The sequence below is a fragment of the Jaculus jaculus genome, chromosome 5 (assembly GCF_020740685.1).
Source record: "Jaculus jaculus isolate mJacJac1 chromosome 5, mJacJac1.mat.Y.cur, whole genome shotgun sequence".
NCBI lineage: Eukaryota > Metazoa > Chordata > Mammalia > Rodentia > Dipodidae > Jaculus > Jaculus jaculus.
In genome coordinates, this window is record NC_059106.1 from 170,506,063 (window position 1) to 170,520,320 (window position 14,258).

The following is a 14,258-nucleotide window of genomic DNA, read 5'->3' on the forward strand; positions in this document are numbered from 1 at the left end:
CCACTGGAGAGCTCAGGATGCCAGTATCTAGCACAGCTGATCTGAAAAGCAGATCCCCCACCAGCTGATCTGAGCACACAATGCACCAAAGACGGAACCCATTTCATACACAACATAAGACAAAAAGTGACCCCCAAAAATAACCAGGCTGTATTATACTAGGGCAGTAGATACCCCAAAGCTGGGAATCCAGGTTTGCACTGGAAGTGCCATTTGTACCTTCATATCACAGCAGATTACTAAAGAAAAAAATCCCAGAAAGGCAAAGAATTCAAAACAGCCCACTAAGAAAAAAATACCGATGTGTTAGATATGGTGGAGATTTAGTCTACTTTACCAATCTTAAGTTAGTTGTGTTATAGGGTGAACTTTTGTCACTTTTGGTATTTCTTAATTTATGATGCCTGTTTTTCTTTTCTTTTCTTTTCTTTTCTTTTCTTTTCTTTTCTTTTCTTTTCTTTCCCTTCCCTTTCCCTTTCCCTACCCTTCCCCCTTCCCTTCCCTTTCCCCTCCCCTTTTTCCCCTCCTCCTCCCCTTTTCCCCCTCCCCCTCCTCTTTTCCCCTCCCCATTTCCCCCTCCCCTCCACCTCCTCCTCCCCCAGGGAGTCTGACCATTAGCACTATGTGCGGGGGACAGAAGCTAACACAAAGCTGGCAGCCTGGAGTCCCTGAGAGTCTGCCCATCACAATAAACCAGTCCATATAAAGTGTGGCTTTCTCCAGCAATGGCAGCAGTTAGATTCCAGCAGAGGATGTCTCAGGTAGGAGACAGGAGGGCAAGCTAATGGGACTTAAGGATGGCCAGAGTGGGAGAACAGCTACAACAGAGAATGTTCCATGTCAGCATAAGTGGGTATAAGAACAAAGGTGCACAGTGGGATGGATTACTGACGCTAGATAGAGTGGTGAAGATCTCCAAATGGTGGCTGTCCAAATGTTGGGGTGATGACAAAGGAAGGGGAGGAAAGTCAGTCATCAGCACTAGAGACTGAAACCATGAGTCAGAAAAAGATGGTCCTTCCTCCTGGCCAGACACAGTGAAGTGCCAGGCCCAGGTCAGAGGGCTACCTTGCCCAAGTTCAGAGAGGACCACGTGACACAGAAGTGTAGAGTATTTGCCCCAAGAACACAGTACCATGACAGGTAACAGAGCCAAGGGCAGGAAGGAGCCACGGCTGGTTGTGTTGAATGGAATCAAGGTGCATCAAGGAGGAAGCCTTAAGGTCATGTTCAAGCATGCACCGCAGGAGATACCTGTATGTCAGTGCCAGCTATGCATCTCCTGAAGCACTTCATCACTTGGTGTTCACCAAGGACCACTCCTCAGGCCTGTTCCACTTCCACAGAGTGTCTATAAAGGGCAACATCTTCCCGTTCAGAAAAGATGACCTCTGTGTCATACCTAGAACCACCCTGACCTGGTATCTGTGTGTGTGGACTTGTCAAGAATTTCTATCTGAATTACAAAGATTTTGCACCGCAAAGGACACAGTGAAAAAAGCAAAGAGGCAACCTACAGAATGGGAAAAAATCTTCGCCAGCTATATATCTGATAGAGGATTAATATCTAGGATATACAAAGAACTCAAAAAGTTAAATAATAAGGAATCAAACAAGCCAATCAAAAAATGGGCTATGGAGCTAAATAGAGAGTTCTCAAAGGAAGAAATACGAATGGCATATAAGCATCTAAAAAAATGTTCTACGTCACTAGTCATCAGGGAAATGCAGATTAAAACTACATTGAGATTCCATTTCACTCCTGTCAGATTGGCTACCATCATGAAAACAAATGATCATAAATGTTGGCGGGGATGTGGAAAAAAAGGAACCCTTCTGCACTGCTGGTGGGAATGCAATCTGGTCCAGCCATTGTGGAAAACAGTGTGGAGGTTCCGAAAACAGCTAGAGATTGATCTACCATATGACCCAGCTATAGCACTCCTAGGCATATATCCAAAGGACTCATCTCATTTCCTTAGAAGTACATGCTCAACCATGTTTATTGCTGCTCAATTTATAATAGCTGGGAAATGGAACCAGCCTAGATGTCCCTCAACAGACGAGTGGATAATGAAGATGTGGCACATTTATACAATGGAGTTCTACTCAGCGGTAAAGAAAAATGAAGTTATGAAATTTGCAGAAAAATGGATGGACCTGGAAAGTATTATACTAAGTCAGGTAACCCAGGCCCAGAAAGCCAAGCGCCACATGTTCTCTCTCATATGTGGATCCTAGCTACAGATGACTGGGCTTCTGCGTGAGAATGAAAATACTTAGTAGCAGAGGCCAGTAAGTTGAAAAGGAGACATAAAGGGTGGAGAAAGGAAGGGAGGAGGATACTTAATAGGTTGATATTGTATATATGTAATTACAATGATTGTAATGGGGAGGTAATATGATGGAGAATGGAATTTCAAAGGGGAAAGTGTGGGGGTGGGGAGGGAGGGAATTACCATGGGATATATTGTATAATCATGGAAAATGTTAATAAAAATTAAAAAACAAAAAAAAAAAGAATTTCTATCTGGCCTTGGGTTCCACACAGAAAGCTTTACATGGCTGGCAGCTGCCTAGCACCTTAGCCTCAGTCTTGGGAAGAGATGTGATGATGCCATCATGCTGTGCCTCTACTCCAGCCTGCCTACCACACAGCAGGCATGCTTCAGCCATGTGACTCCTGATGCCACAGAGGACTGTGAAAACTGCAGCTGGGGGGACATTAGTGAAAATAAACAACGGGTGACAGTATGAGGGAACTGCAACAGGAAACACCATGCCTGCTGGGAATCTCCACCAGGCACAGGAACTAGTCCCAGCCCAGCAGAGGTACACAGCCCCAGCAGGAAGCAGGCTACTTGTTTTCCACACATCATACTCTTTACCATTCATTTTGAGGGCAGGTATGATGATGCAGATCTGTAATCCTGAAGAATAAGAGATAGAAATTGGCAAGGCAGCTTAAGGTAACAGAGTTCCAAAATTAATAGCTGTCTCTTGGGTAAACATGGGGGAAATCTAGGTCACTGCACTTTACCACAGGTCAGAAATGTCAGAAGGGTCTGGCCTTTCTTTATCCCTGCCTCCTTAGGGAGTCCTTCCACCTCTTTTGAGAAGGCACTTCCTAGAGAATAAGATTTCTGGGAAGATTGCCCTTTTCCAGAAATCCTGACTAAACCAACTGCACATACAGAAGGCTCCATAAAAAACCCCAACCCGAGTCTCAAGGTGGGCTTATCAAACCTCCTCCTGTCTCCTTGGGCAAGAGCTATGTTTCTGTTCTTCCCTTAAGCTCCTCTTCTCTTAAAGCTCTCCTTCATAAAGCTCTAAGTTATAATAAATGTTTTCTGAACCTTATCTTCTGGCCTATGCATTTCATTTGTCAAATTCATAAGAATTCAGACACCCCCAGCTACCGGTTGTTGGTGGTGTATCATATTCATGCATTGGCAAAGGAACCTCAACTCCTGTTTCAATCCCAGCACTTGGGAAGCTGAGGCAGGAGGATTTTGAGTTTCCAAGTAGACTTCAAGGCCAGCCTGTGTACAAAGTCAAGACGTGTACACATAGACACCCCACCACTACAGGTGTTAACATTTCCTTGGCTAGGCAAACAGATAGCGAGAGAAGCCCTTGGAGGTGGTTATTTATATTCCTTTTCCAGAATACTTTAACACGATGACCTAAGATGGCAGACAGGGTGACTCACTTCCTAGTTCTTTCCTGTGTCATGAGTTTCCTACTGGTGGGCTCGCCTGGCAGGCCTTCTGGGACCTGCACAGTGCTGCATGCTTCGTGAACAAACCAGCACTTTCGTCTTTGATTAAACTGACCAATCATAGATTCTGGGTTGGAGGACTTCCCACATTCAATAAAAGCTTGGATCCCACTAGGGTGGTGGATTCTGGTTTCCAGATCCCCTCCTCTCATAAGGAATCTATTCCCCTCTGTCCCTTTACTTTTGCTTCTGAATAAAGTCTGCTCGACTTTAGCTTTAAGCTGTATTTTTGTCTCATCATTCTTTATTTGGCAAAGAAAATAAACCCAATCTCTAGATAGTAACACCACCCTCACTACTACGACCACCACCACCAAGACAAATTCAAAAAGCAAAATACAAAACCTATACTGTGAAAAGTGATTTTAAGATGGCTAACACAAACCAAGCTGGTTCCTAGAATCTCGGGCTCTGTGTGGCTAGAGCTTTGACCTAGGCCTGAGATCAGCCACCAGATTCAAAGATGGCACCACCTCTTCCCAGGGTCTTGCAGGAGCTCTGTCCTGGGGGAAGAGGGAGGGGAGAGCATCACATTCCAGTGAAGAGCTTATTTCACATACTTATTAGATGCAACTTTGAACCTTGAGAAAAGTGTACAGAGATCACAAAGAACATCTTCATATCCTCACCTAGTTTTTCCAATTGCTACCATGTGGCTTATTTGCAAGCCAAGCCACCCACCCTATTCATGCATTCTGTATTCTAAAGATTAAGGCTGAGTGATTAGCAGGCATCTGTTCTCTTACCCATAATACTAAAGTGTGTTGTCTAAAGATGACAACCTCCAGTCACAGCTCAGTTGCCAAAATCAGAACATAAACACTGATTCCACACATACTCTTCCATATCTGATGTGTCCTGAAGCAAATGACTGAGCCTCAGGCATCAACTCTTCTTCAAAGTAAGAGAGGAAGCATCCCAGAGACATGGAGTTATAACTATCACTATAAACCACAAACCACACCTCCGTGCCCAGAAGTATGGGAAAGCAATGTCATGGGAGTCAAACATGGTTTTTAAAGACAAAAAAAAAATAAGCAAATTAACATCCCTGTTAGGAAGAACCAAATTCCGATGAAGATGTACTAACAACAATATAAAAGCTGGGGTTGGAGGGATGGCTCAGTAGTTAAGGCGCTTGCCTGCCAAACCTAAGAACCTGAGTTTGATCCTCCAGTACCCTCATAAAACCAGATGCACAAAGTGGTGCACACATCTGGAGTTCCTTTGCAGTGGCTGTAGGTCCTGGCATGCCCATTCTCTGTCTGCCTCTCTCTTTCTGCTTACAAATAAATAAATAAAGTTAACACACATACATATATATAAATCAAAAAGCCAGGCATGGTGGAACACTCAGGAGGCTGAGGTAGGAGGATTACAATGAGTTCAAGGCCAGCCTGGGATATGGAGTGAGTTCCAGGTCAGCCTAGCTACAATGAGAGACCCTACCTCAACAAACAACATTATGGCATATAAACCATAATCTATCATTTTTAGTTGGCTATAAGACATTATGATATGGATGTAAGAGAGAAAAATATAAACCATAATTAAAGAACGAGATTACAGAACTTAAAAAGCATTCAGAATAAGACAGTGTTTAAAAAACCAAGATGAGGGCTGGACAGATGGCTCAACAGCTAAGGTATTTGCCTGCAAAGCCTAACAACACAGGTGCAATTCCCCAGTACCCATGCAAAGCTAGATGCACCAAGTGGCACATGCACCAGGAGTTTGTTTGAAGCAGCTGAAGGCCCTGGCGCACCCATTCTATCTATCTCACCCCTCCCTTCCTACCTCCCTCCATCTCTGCTTGCAGATAAATAAACAATAATTTTTTAAAAGTTGAAATTACACAAAATAGAAAAAATTTTAAATAAAAAGGAAAATAAAGTTTGGGAATTCAAGAAAAGTTAATATATACAGCAGACAATCAAATGGAAGCCAACATGTTCGTGCAGCATACCAAGGAAACCAGGCAGGGCAGAGGTGAGGCACAGACATTCTCTTACACAACAGCCTCAGCTGAGTGCCTGCCTGTACTCAATCTGCTAACCTGTATGTGTGATTGCACATGTTGTCAGAGATGTAGAGATGTTTCAAAAGATGATTTGCACATTTTTATATCATAGTATTGCTGAGCTCATAAAATTATTTGGGGAATCTTTTGCTTTTGTCTGCTCCAAAACAGTTTGCAGACCTCTACTTTAGGAATGTAATGGACTGAGTTCACAGAGGACTAATCCTTCCACAGGTGAACTCAGCCCTCCGAGAACCAGCTTAGCTATTCCCATGGTTACAGGTCATAGCCATTAGACTTTCAGTTGCACTGAGGCACTTTTGTTGGTTTATACTTTTCAGGGAAATTATTCATCTTATTTAGAAGTTGTAAACAGCAGTCTGGGTTTTAACAGCACCTCATCTGCCACTGTATCTCCTTTCTGGCTTCTCAAGCTGTAAAACTTTGCTCAGTCCATCAAAGTATCTGATAGTTTAAATATTTTATTGGCCTTTGCTATGGTTTTAATGAACATTCTTTAAGTCCGTATTAAAAGCTTGATGTTCCCCTAGTTGTCATACTGGGAAAAGCAGTGGGGCCTAATGGGTGGCCCTTAGGTCACTGTGGGTGTGGCTTTGATAGAGACTCTCCAGTAGTCCTGTCTGACTCCTTCGGACACAACTCCCACCATGACGTACCATCCTCACAGACACATGGGCTCACCTGATCTTTGACGTGAGGCTCCAGAACCATGAGCTGAAATGACCCTCTCTTCCCCTCATATGCAGCTGGTGCCAGGTTATTGCCTTTTAGTTATGCAAAGCTTTCCAATTCAATCTTGTCTCTGAATTTATTGCACCAAGCAATAAGTTTTCTGAGACTGTTTAGATGCATCTTTCATGCACTAACATGCTATGCTCCCTGATTTTCATTATTTTAACAGTTAAATGTTTTAATTAAAAACATCCTAGGGGGCTGGAGAGATGGCTCAGCGGTTAAGGTGCCTGGTCTAAAGACCAGGGTTTGATTCCCCAATACCCATGTCAATCCAGATGCATAAGGTAGCACATATGTCTAGAGTTCGTTTGCAGTGGCTAGAAGACCTGGTATGCCCATTCTCTCTCTCTCAGACTTTCTCAAATAAATAAATAAAATATTTTTCTTCAAAAAGCATTCTACAGGCTGGAGAGATGGCTTAGCAGTTAAGACACTTACTTGACTGTGGAGCCTACGGACCCAGGTTTGATCTCCCAGGACTCACATAAGCCAGATGCACAGGTGGCACATGTGTCTGGAATTATTATTTTTTTTTAATGTTTAAAGTACTTGTAAGTACTTGACACAGTCAAGGATTTTTAAAAATTATTTATTTATTTATTTATTTATTTATTTATTTATTTATTTATTTATTTGAGAGCGACAGACACAGAGAGAAAGACAGATAGAGGGAGAGAGAGAGAATGGGCGCACCAGGGCTTCCAGCCTCTGCAAACGAACTCCAGACGCGTGCGCCCCCTTGTGCATCTGGCTAATGTAGGACCTGGGGAACCGAGCCTCGAACCGGGGTCCTTAGGCTTCACAGGCAAGCGCTTAACCGCTAAGCCATCTCTCCAGCCTGTGTCTGGAATTCTTGTGCAGTGGCTAGAGGTCCTGGCATACCCATTCATATTTTCATTCTGTGTGTGTGTGTGTGTGTGTGTGTGTGTGTGTGTGTGTGTTTCTCTCTTTAATAAATAAATAAAATATTTTAAAAAACATCCTAAAACTTTTAAGTTCTATAATAGAGGTAGGTTACTTTCTGGTTATCATTTTGTGATTATTTTCAAATTTACTGCATATTATAATTTCTATGTTTAAAAACAAATACATTGCAGCTCTGCTTTGCGGAGTCTTGGTGTGTTTGAAGAGGGAAGAGGGAAGGGACAGAGGGAGAGAAGGGCACTATGCTGAGAATGCTATTTTAACACTTCCTACCCATGAGTTTTGTGTTATCTTAACATGTCAAATGCAATTCCACATCATAATCCTGGGTTTGCCCACCTCCTAAAAAAATGGATGAACGTCTCCTAAATTTCACAGCCATCTAAAGTTCATAATGACCATATCATCCTAAAAGATTATAAGTTATCATAGAAAAGAAACGTCTTTGTCTCATTCGATGCCCTTCATCTTCCTCTTGAAAATCACATTGCTAGCCTATGTTCAGGTGTCCAGTAGTTGACACGTACTCTTCACAAACACATCTTCTGTTTTTGAGTCATTCTAAAGACAATTTGACTTTGCCCTTTTGGCTGTGTTTTGTTTTCAGACAAGGTCTGGTGATACTCAAGCTGGACTCAAACTCCCTATATACACAGCTACAGCTGACTGGAGCTCCTGGTCCTCTTGCCTCTGCCTCCAAGGTACTAGGCTTATGGATGCGTGTCACTGTGCCCAGCATGACTTCAGTCTTTTAATATAAATATATAACCCAAATGACTGAATCGCCTATGTAACGTACTTACTTGCTTATTTTCTATGACTTCTAACTTTTCTCCTCCTTTCCCTGTAGATGAACTGACCAGGTTTTGCTCCCATTTTCTACAAAACATGAAGTAGTTAATACTGCCCGTGCCTTCTTCCTTGATGGCTCCTGTACATCATTACTGCAATAAAGGCACAGATCTAGGCTGTAGGAGCCAGCACTACCTAGATTCCCCTGGAAATGACCATTTTATTCTCATCATGTGTAAATGCATACCTAAGAGATTCTTCACTTCAAAGCTTGTCGTTTGCATGTTCTTGTGTGCCAACAGCTGTTTAGATCATATCAGTACACTTAAGTACACATTTTACTGGATGCCTGCTTTATTATTGTTTGAGGTATCAAAAACTATATTCTTTACAGATAGTTGTCTTTTACCCCATTTTTTTTCAGAGTGTTAGAGGAGAGACTAGCAATTTCTAAGTCCTCATTATATAAATATTCTTTTATTTTGCCTTCCATTTAATACTATTTTGGCTATGCCCAAAATTCCAGGTTTAGAACTCCTCTTTTCCAAGCAATATAAAACCACTCCTATTCCAATTAAATCCAATTTGTCATTGAGTTTGGTGTGAGTTGAGAACAGGCCTTTGTAGAAATCTGGTCCCTACCTCAACTCCTGCTGTCCAACACTTTGGGTCTCCATGATCAACAGTGTCCTGAAGTTGTCAGGTGTTCTCCTGTCTCCAGAGGTCAACACTGGTTAGCCTTCTGATGCATTCAGCGCTCTGGGAAAAGTTCTTCAAGTATATTTTCCACTCTCTTCCCTCAGTCTTCTTTTCAGATTCCTAAGCAACAGACTAGGGAGCTTCAGTCTTTCCTCTGACTCTATCAGTCCTATAATTCTGCATTCTAGAACAGTTATGGGCCCTTGACATCTACATTCCATGGTATCCCTGGAACCCATAAACTAGATGTTCTGGAAGAGCTGTCCTCTAGGTCTACATTCTAGAAGAGTCTTCAGACCTCCAAGTCTGCCTTCTAGATCAGCTCTCAGTTCTGCAGTCTGCATCTGCGATAGATGTTTATTTATCTAATCACTGTTCTATCTTCATTTTTGCCCATTCTCTGATTCAAGCCACCCCTGCTTTTTGCATTTTACTAGCTTTTACTTTCCAAAATCCTTAGCTGTTTCTTGTGAAGGAGCAATGTCATCTTCTACTTGAGTCCTTCAAATCTGTTCCTCGGTACCCTCTGTGCTATCTCTCCTGTGGTTGGCTTTCCTCACACGGGTGATGGCTCTGGGCTGTGTTCACAGTTCCACTTCATCTGCTTATCGTGGAGTTAGATCCTATTTCCTCTGGCACCTTTAGTGTTGCGAAGGAGACATGGGGAGTCTCTGCATCATGCTCCCAGTCCCTCTCTGGAGCTGGGAGCTGGCTGGGCACACTTTCTGATATCCTGACCCAATCCATATTCTACTTTCTTAGCCTGTGAGTCAGGGAAACATGCCCAAGGCTTGCTGCATACCACTGCAGAGTGGAAGGGCTGCCCGGTCTCCTCTTCCAGTGGGTTCTTTTTCTTATATGCTTTGGGTCTCTCCACAATATCCCACAAACATTGTCTGCTTCTGTCTCTTAATGATCTATGTCTGGTCCTCAAATTGCAGTTCTCCCTGCCCCTGTCCCTGCTGAGGTTGCTGCTTTAATTCTGTGTTTTCTGACTCAAGGTAACAGTGGATAACTGTTCTGAGGAACCTTCTCACTGCACCAGAAGACTGATGTACACTGTCTTTAGGCTTAAAAGCTCCCTTTCTAAAGTCCTGGTTGGCAAGATTAACCTTGACATCTCTAGCCTAGAGCCTGCACCTGCTTCCTAGCCTTACCCTGGAAAGGCACCTTAAGGGTGGCATGGGTAAGAGGGGTAGCTTGCCTGATGTTCAGGCATAGAGGAGAGCAAGGGTCAAATCATGTGACTGGAGCAGAGAAGAGCTGTGGGCCAGGAGCAGGCATGGCCCCAGGCTGGTGACTTGAGCACAGGGCCCACCTCCAGCATACAGTTCAGGCCCAGAAACAAACTGCACATCACTTTCAGGAGCAAAGCCTAACCACTAGCTGCCCTGCATTTATTTAAGACTCACCCTGCAATTTCTCTGTTGTCTGTAATTACCCTGTGCCACTACCTAACACTTGCTGTGTAGCCAAATGGTTAGCAGTCACCATGGAAACCAACTACTGTTCTGTAACTTGAAAAGGCAGTTAAATTTTCTAAAATTTTCTTGGTTGTATCTTTCTTTGATAGTGGCTAATTTACAACTGCTACCAACTGGAACAGAAGCCAGGTGTGTGATTCTGCATTCCACCATCTTCCATCTCCCCAGATGCTCTCCTGTCCCTCTGTTCAAATTGCACTGCCAGCTCCTTTTTTGTATCCATGTTGGACTCTTTTTGCCCCCACTTGCCTTCTTATTCTTGCTGGCCAAAAGCCACAACCTTGCTAAAATGTCAATCTGCCAATTCCACCCCTAGGCTACACAACTGTACAAGCCACTGTTGCCAAACAGAACCCACCAAGTGCATGCTACAGACACACACAGTCGCTCACTCCTGTCTAGGGTCTGGTCACCATGCCAAATCTTCGAGTTAATCCTGAAAAAAGCTTATACTGGACAAAATGACACTAATTCTCTTCTGCCTTTAGACTCTTCCATTCCTATGCTGGGCTAAAATGGTGCCCTCAGGGAAGAGGTTCCTTTGTGGATCCCACCAACAACCCCCCCAGTCTTGATGGGCTCCTGTACCTCGTCCTCCCATATGTATGTATGCAAGTATGTATGTATGTATATATGGCTCCTCTTCTACGCCCTATGGAGCGCTCTGCTGGCCTCCCACTGTCCTCTTGTCATTGCCTTTGTAGTAAGACACTCTACACTAGCTGGCCCAGTGCCAGTCTCCCTTCTCATCTACACATACCCATTTTCATTCTCAAGACTGCTCTTGGACTCTGACTCTCAGTTTGAACTAGTTCTCCCCTAGTAGACTGAAAACCTCTGCCATGTTATCCAGCTGACAAAAAGCTGGAAGAAGCCATTCTGTGTGCACTTCAATGGGAGAGAGAGAAATCACTAGTGGATATACTCAACAGTGGATGTTGAAAGCCTTAAATTTGGCTAGCCAGGATGAATAACCAATGGATGCAATAGTGGAATGTCTGATATGGAAAAAACCATACTGAAAACCTACAACAGGGGTAGTCATGAGCCCCAGGGGTGTAACGTCTGCTGGTGTCTGGCTAAATGTATACACTATACTCACCAAACTGTCCAGTATGCACTTCTCTTAATGTTCATACCCATATATATTAATGCTACTCTCACTTTTGGATAGAGAACCTTCTCTTTTCAGATGGCAGTGGTGTTGGGATGACTCAGAAGGCACCTGGTGCTGAGAAGTGAGAGAGGAGTGCTCAGCACTGAAATATCTCTATCACATCTCCCAAGGCTCAGTGTCTATTGTGGAAGAGGTGGTGGAAAGAATATAAGTGCCAAAGGAAGGGTAGGACTGCTTACAACGTGCTCCTCCAGACAGAAAATGGCCTGGATATCCATGACCTCACAGTACCTGACACTACCTACAAAAGACCATCCTAAGAGGAGGAAAAGATCATGACATCACAATAAAAGAGACTGATAGAGAAGGGGAGAGGATATGATGGTGAGTGGAGTTTCAAAGGGGAAAGTTGGGGGAAGGAGGGAGTTACCATGGGATATTGTCTACAATTAGGGAAGTTCTCAATAAAAAATCAATTATATAAAAAATGCAGACAACACTCACATGTGCACAAGCATGTATATACTTGTGTGTACAGCCTTACATGCACACATATACTCATAGACACATATGTATCTGACCCCTTTCTGTTGCCCCCTTTTCCTCTATATCACCATCTGGTTTTCTCGGGTGTGAAGTCTACTTTGGATGGCCATCTTTGGGGACAATGCCCAGGATGCTCACTGGCAAATCTGTCCCAGGCCTGACCAAAGCCTGGCATGGAGCCCACATTGGTTACTGTTGATATGTAGGTTCTGGATATCAGCTCAAGTCCTCTAGCTACACTTACATCCATGCAACTTGGAAACCTCTTACTGTTTCAACTGTTTCTAACCTGATGAAAATCACCACAAATTTTGAATGAAGCATTATTAACACACTGTGGATGAAAAGTAAATCATCACAGACTCCAGACCATATTAAGAATAAACATTTTTTCTTATTTCATTACAAATTATCCTATGAACAGAAAAAAAACCAGATGAGAAGCAGGCACAGACTCTGAACACTGCAGAGATCCCTGTGATGCAGCACAGCAGGGGGGGTTAATGATATGCAAATGCTTAAGAACCCCAAAAGAAATAGGCAAGCAAGGCAGCAACCAGAAGTCAGAACCAGTCCTGGATTAGGATAGGAGAAGGGAGGGATGAATTCTGGGCTAAGGTCAGGCACAGGCAGGCATAGGTGGGCACAGGTGGACACAGGTGGGCAAAGCAGGTTAAGGCAGGCAGGGTCACAGGTGGCCACTGTCTGGAACAGAATGGGCCTGGGTGGGCAGGTCACCAGCAGGGGTGGACGAGAGTACCTGGGAGCGCCTCCTTCTCCAGGCCTGGGGATGCCTGTCCTGCCAGCCCACCTGCTCCCTGAAGAGAGACTGTCCATCTACCAAAAAGCAAGGGAGAAGCGTTACATTACCTGAGGAACCTGGCAAGGCCACTGTGAAGGCACACAGGCCACATCCCACCTGACCCCTTTCCAGTCCCTTCCTAGTTTGGAAGATTCATGGAAACTAGGCATGGCCTCCATCAGCAACTGTCAGACACTGTTCTATGGCTCACAGCATGACCCAGTGAAGAGACACCACATGTCCTGATGGGGCCTCCTGTCTACTCCCGGGTGCTGAAAGACTTTTATGGGTATCTCTGTGCTACTTTATGGGTGCCTCCTTCTCTCCCACCCATTTTTATATGGTCTTTTGCTTGCAGCATGTTGTTGCCACAGCTGTACCCCAAAGACTTCTCTGTTTGGCCAGGCTTCTGACTTTCACTTTCAAAACAATCTGAGCCTTCAGTCATTGCAGAAATTCATTTTTTAAAATATATGTTTTTAATTATTTGAGAGAGAGAGAGGGAGAGAGAATGGGCCCACTACTACTGCAAATAACTCTAGATGTATGTGCTACCTTGTGCATCTGGCTTACATGGGTACTAGGGAATTGAGTCTCGAACTGGGATCCTTAGGCTTCACAGGCAAATACTTAACCGCTAAGCCTTCTCTCCAACCCCCCACCCCTAGAAACTCATTTTCAAAGTCCAGTCACACATCTGTGAAGAGCCACAGGTGCCCAGGCCTGATATGTTACTAGCCACATCCACTGTTGGCAGAACAAAGTGACTGGTGAGAAAAGCCCTACCCCAAGAACAGCCATGAACCCCAGTGTGAGATGCTACATTGCTGTGTGTGCAGTTATACCAGTGCCCTGCAGGCAACAGGGGGTGTCTTGCTTTCTGGTGGTATGAATGCTGTTCTCTGAGCACAACAGCCATAACATCTTAATCACAGTAGCTGTGATTACCACCAACACAACCTGATATGAAGGGGTAGGAAAGTCATTGGACTCTCACCTAAAGTTCCAGCTACATGTAATTCTAGTCCATTTTCATGTGGACTCCAGAGCTGCTAGAGTATACAGAGGGTAGAAAATTAACTGCAGGGGAGGGAGCTCCATCTATGCAGCTATGGTGACGTCACTTTCAGCAGCAGGACACACACATTCCTATAAGCAACCCCTCATCCAATGTTCCTATAAAGCTGCCCAATAAACTCACTGGTTCACCAAGCCAGACTTGAGTGGAGGTGGTACTTTGTCTTTTGTTGTAGCCCTGACGAAGGAAAGGGAAGATGGTGTTCAAGTCTCCCCATGGGACACTCACACAATATCTGGGGAAATCTCAAATTTAGCCA

The 14,258-nt window shown here is 44.0% G+C and overlaps 1 protein-coding gene across 10 annotated transcripts in view; it reads right to left on the reverse strand.

Annotated features, from left to right (window-relative positions):
* Positions 1-14,258, reverse strand: part of Pcbp3 (poly(rC) binding protein 3) — a 210,563-nt gene that overhangs the window by 92,532 nt on the left and 103,773 nt on the right. The window contains exon 1 of one of the 10 annotated variants that reach the window (XM_045149695.1): positions 12,880-12,897. The exons of the other annotated variants lie outside the window; for them this stretch is intronic. The gene's annotated coding sequence lies outside the window, so the exon portion shown is untranslated. Of the gene's footprint in view, positions 1-12,879; positions 12,898-14,258 lie in introns of those variants that run through there. 10 annotated transcript variants of the gene reach the window in all.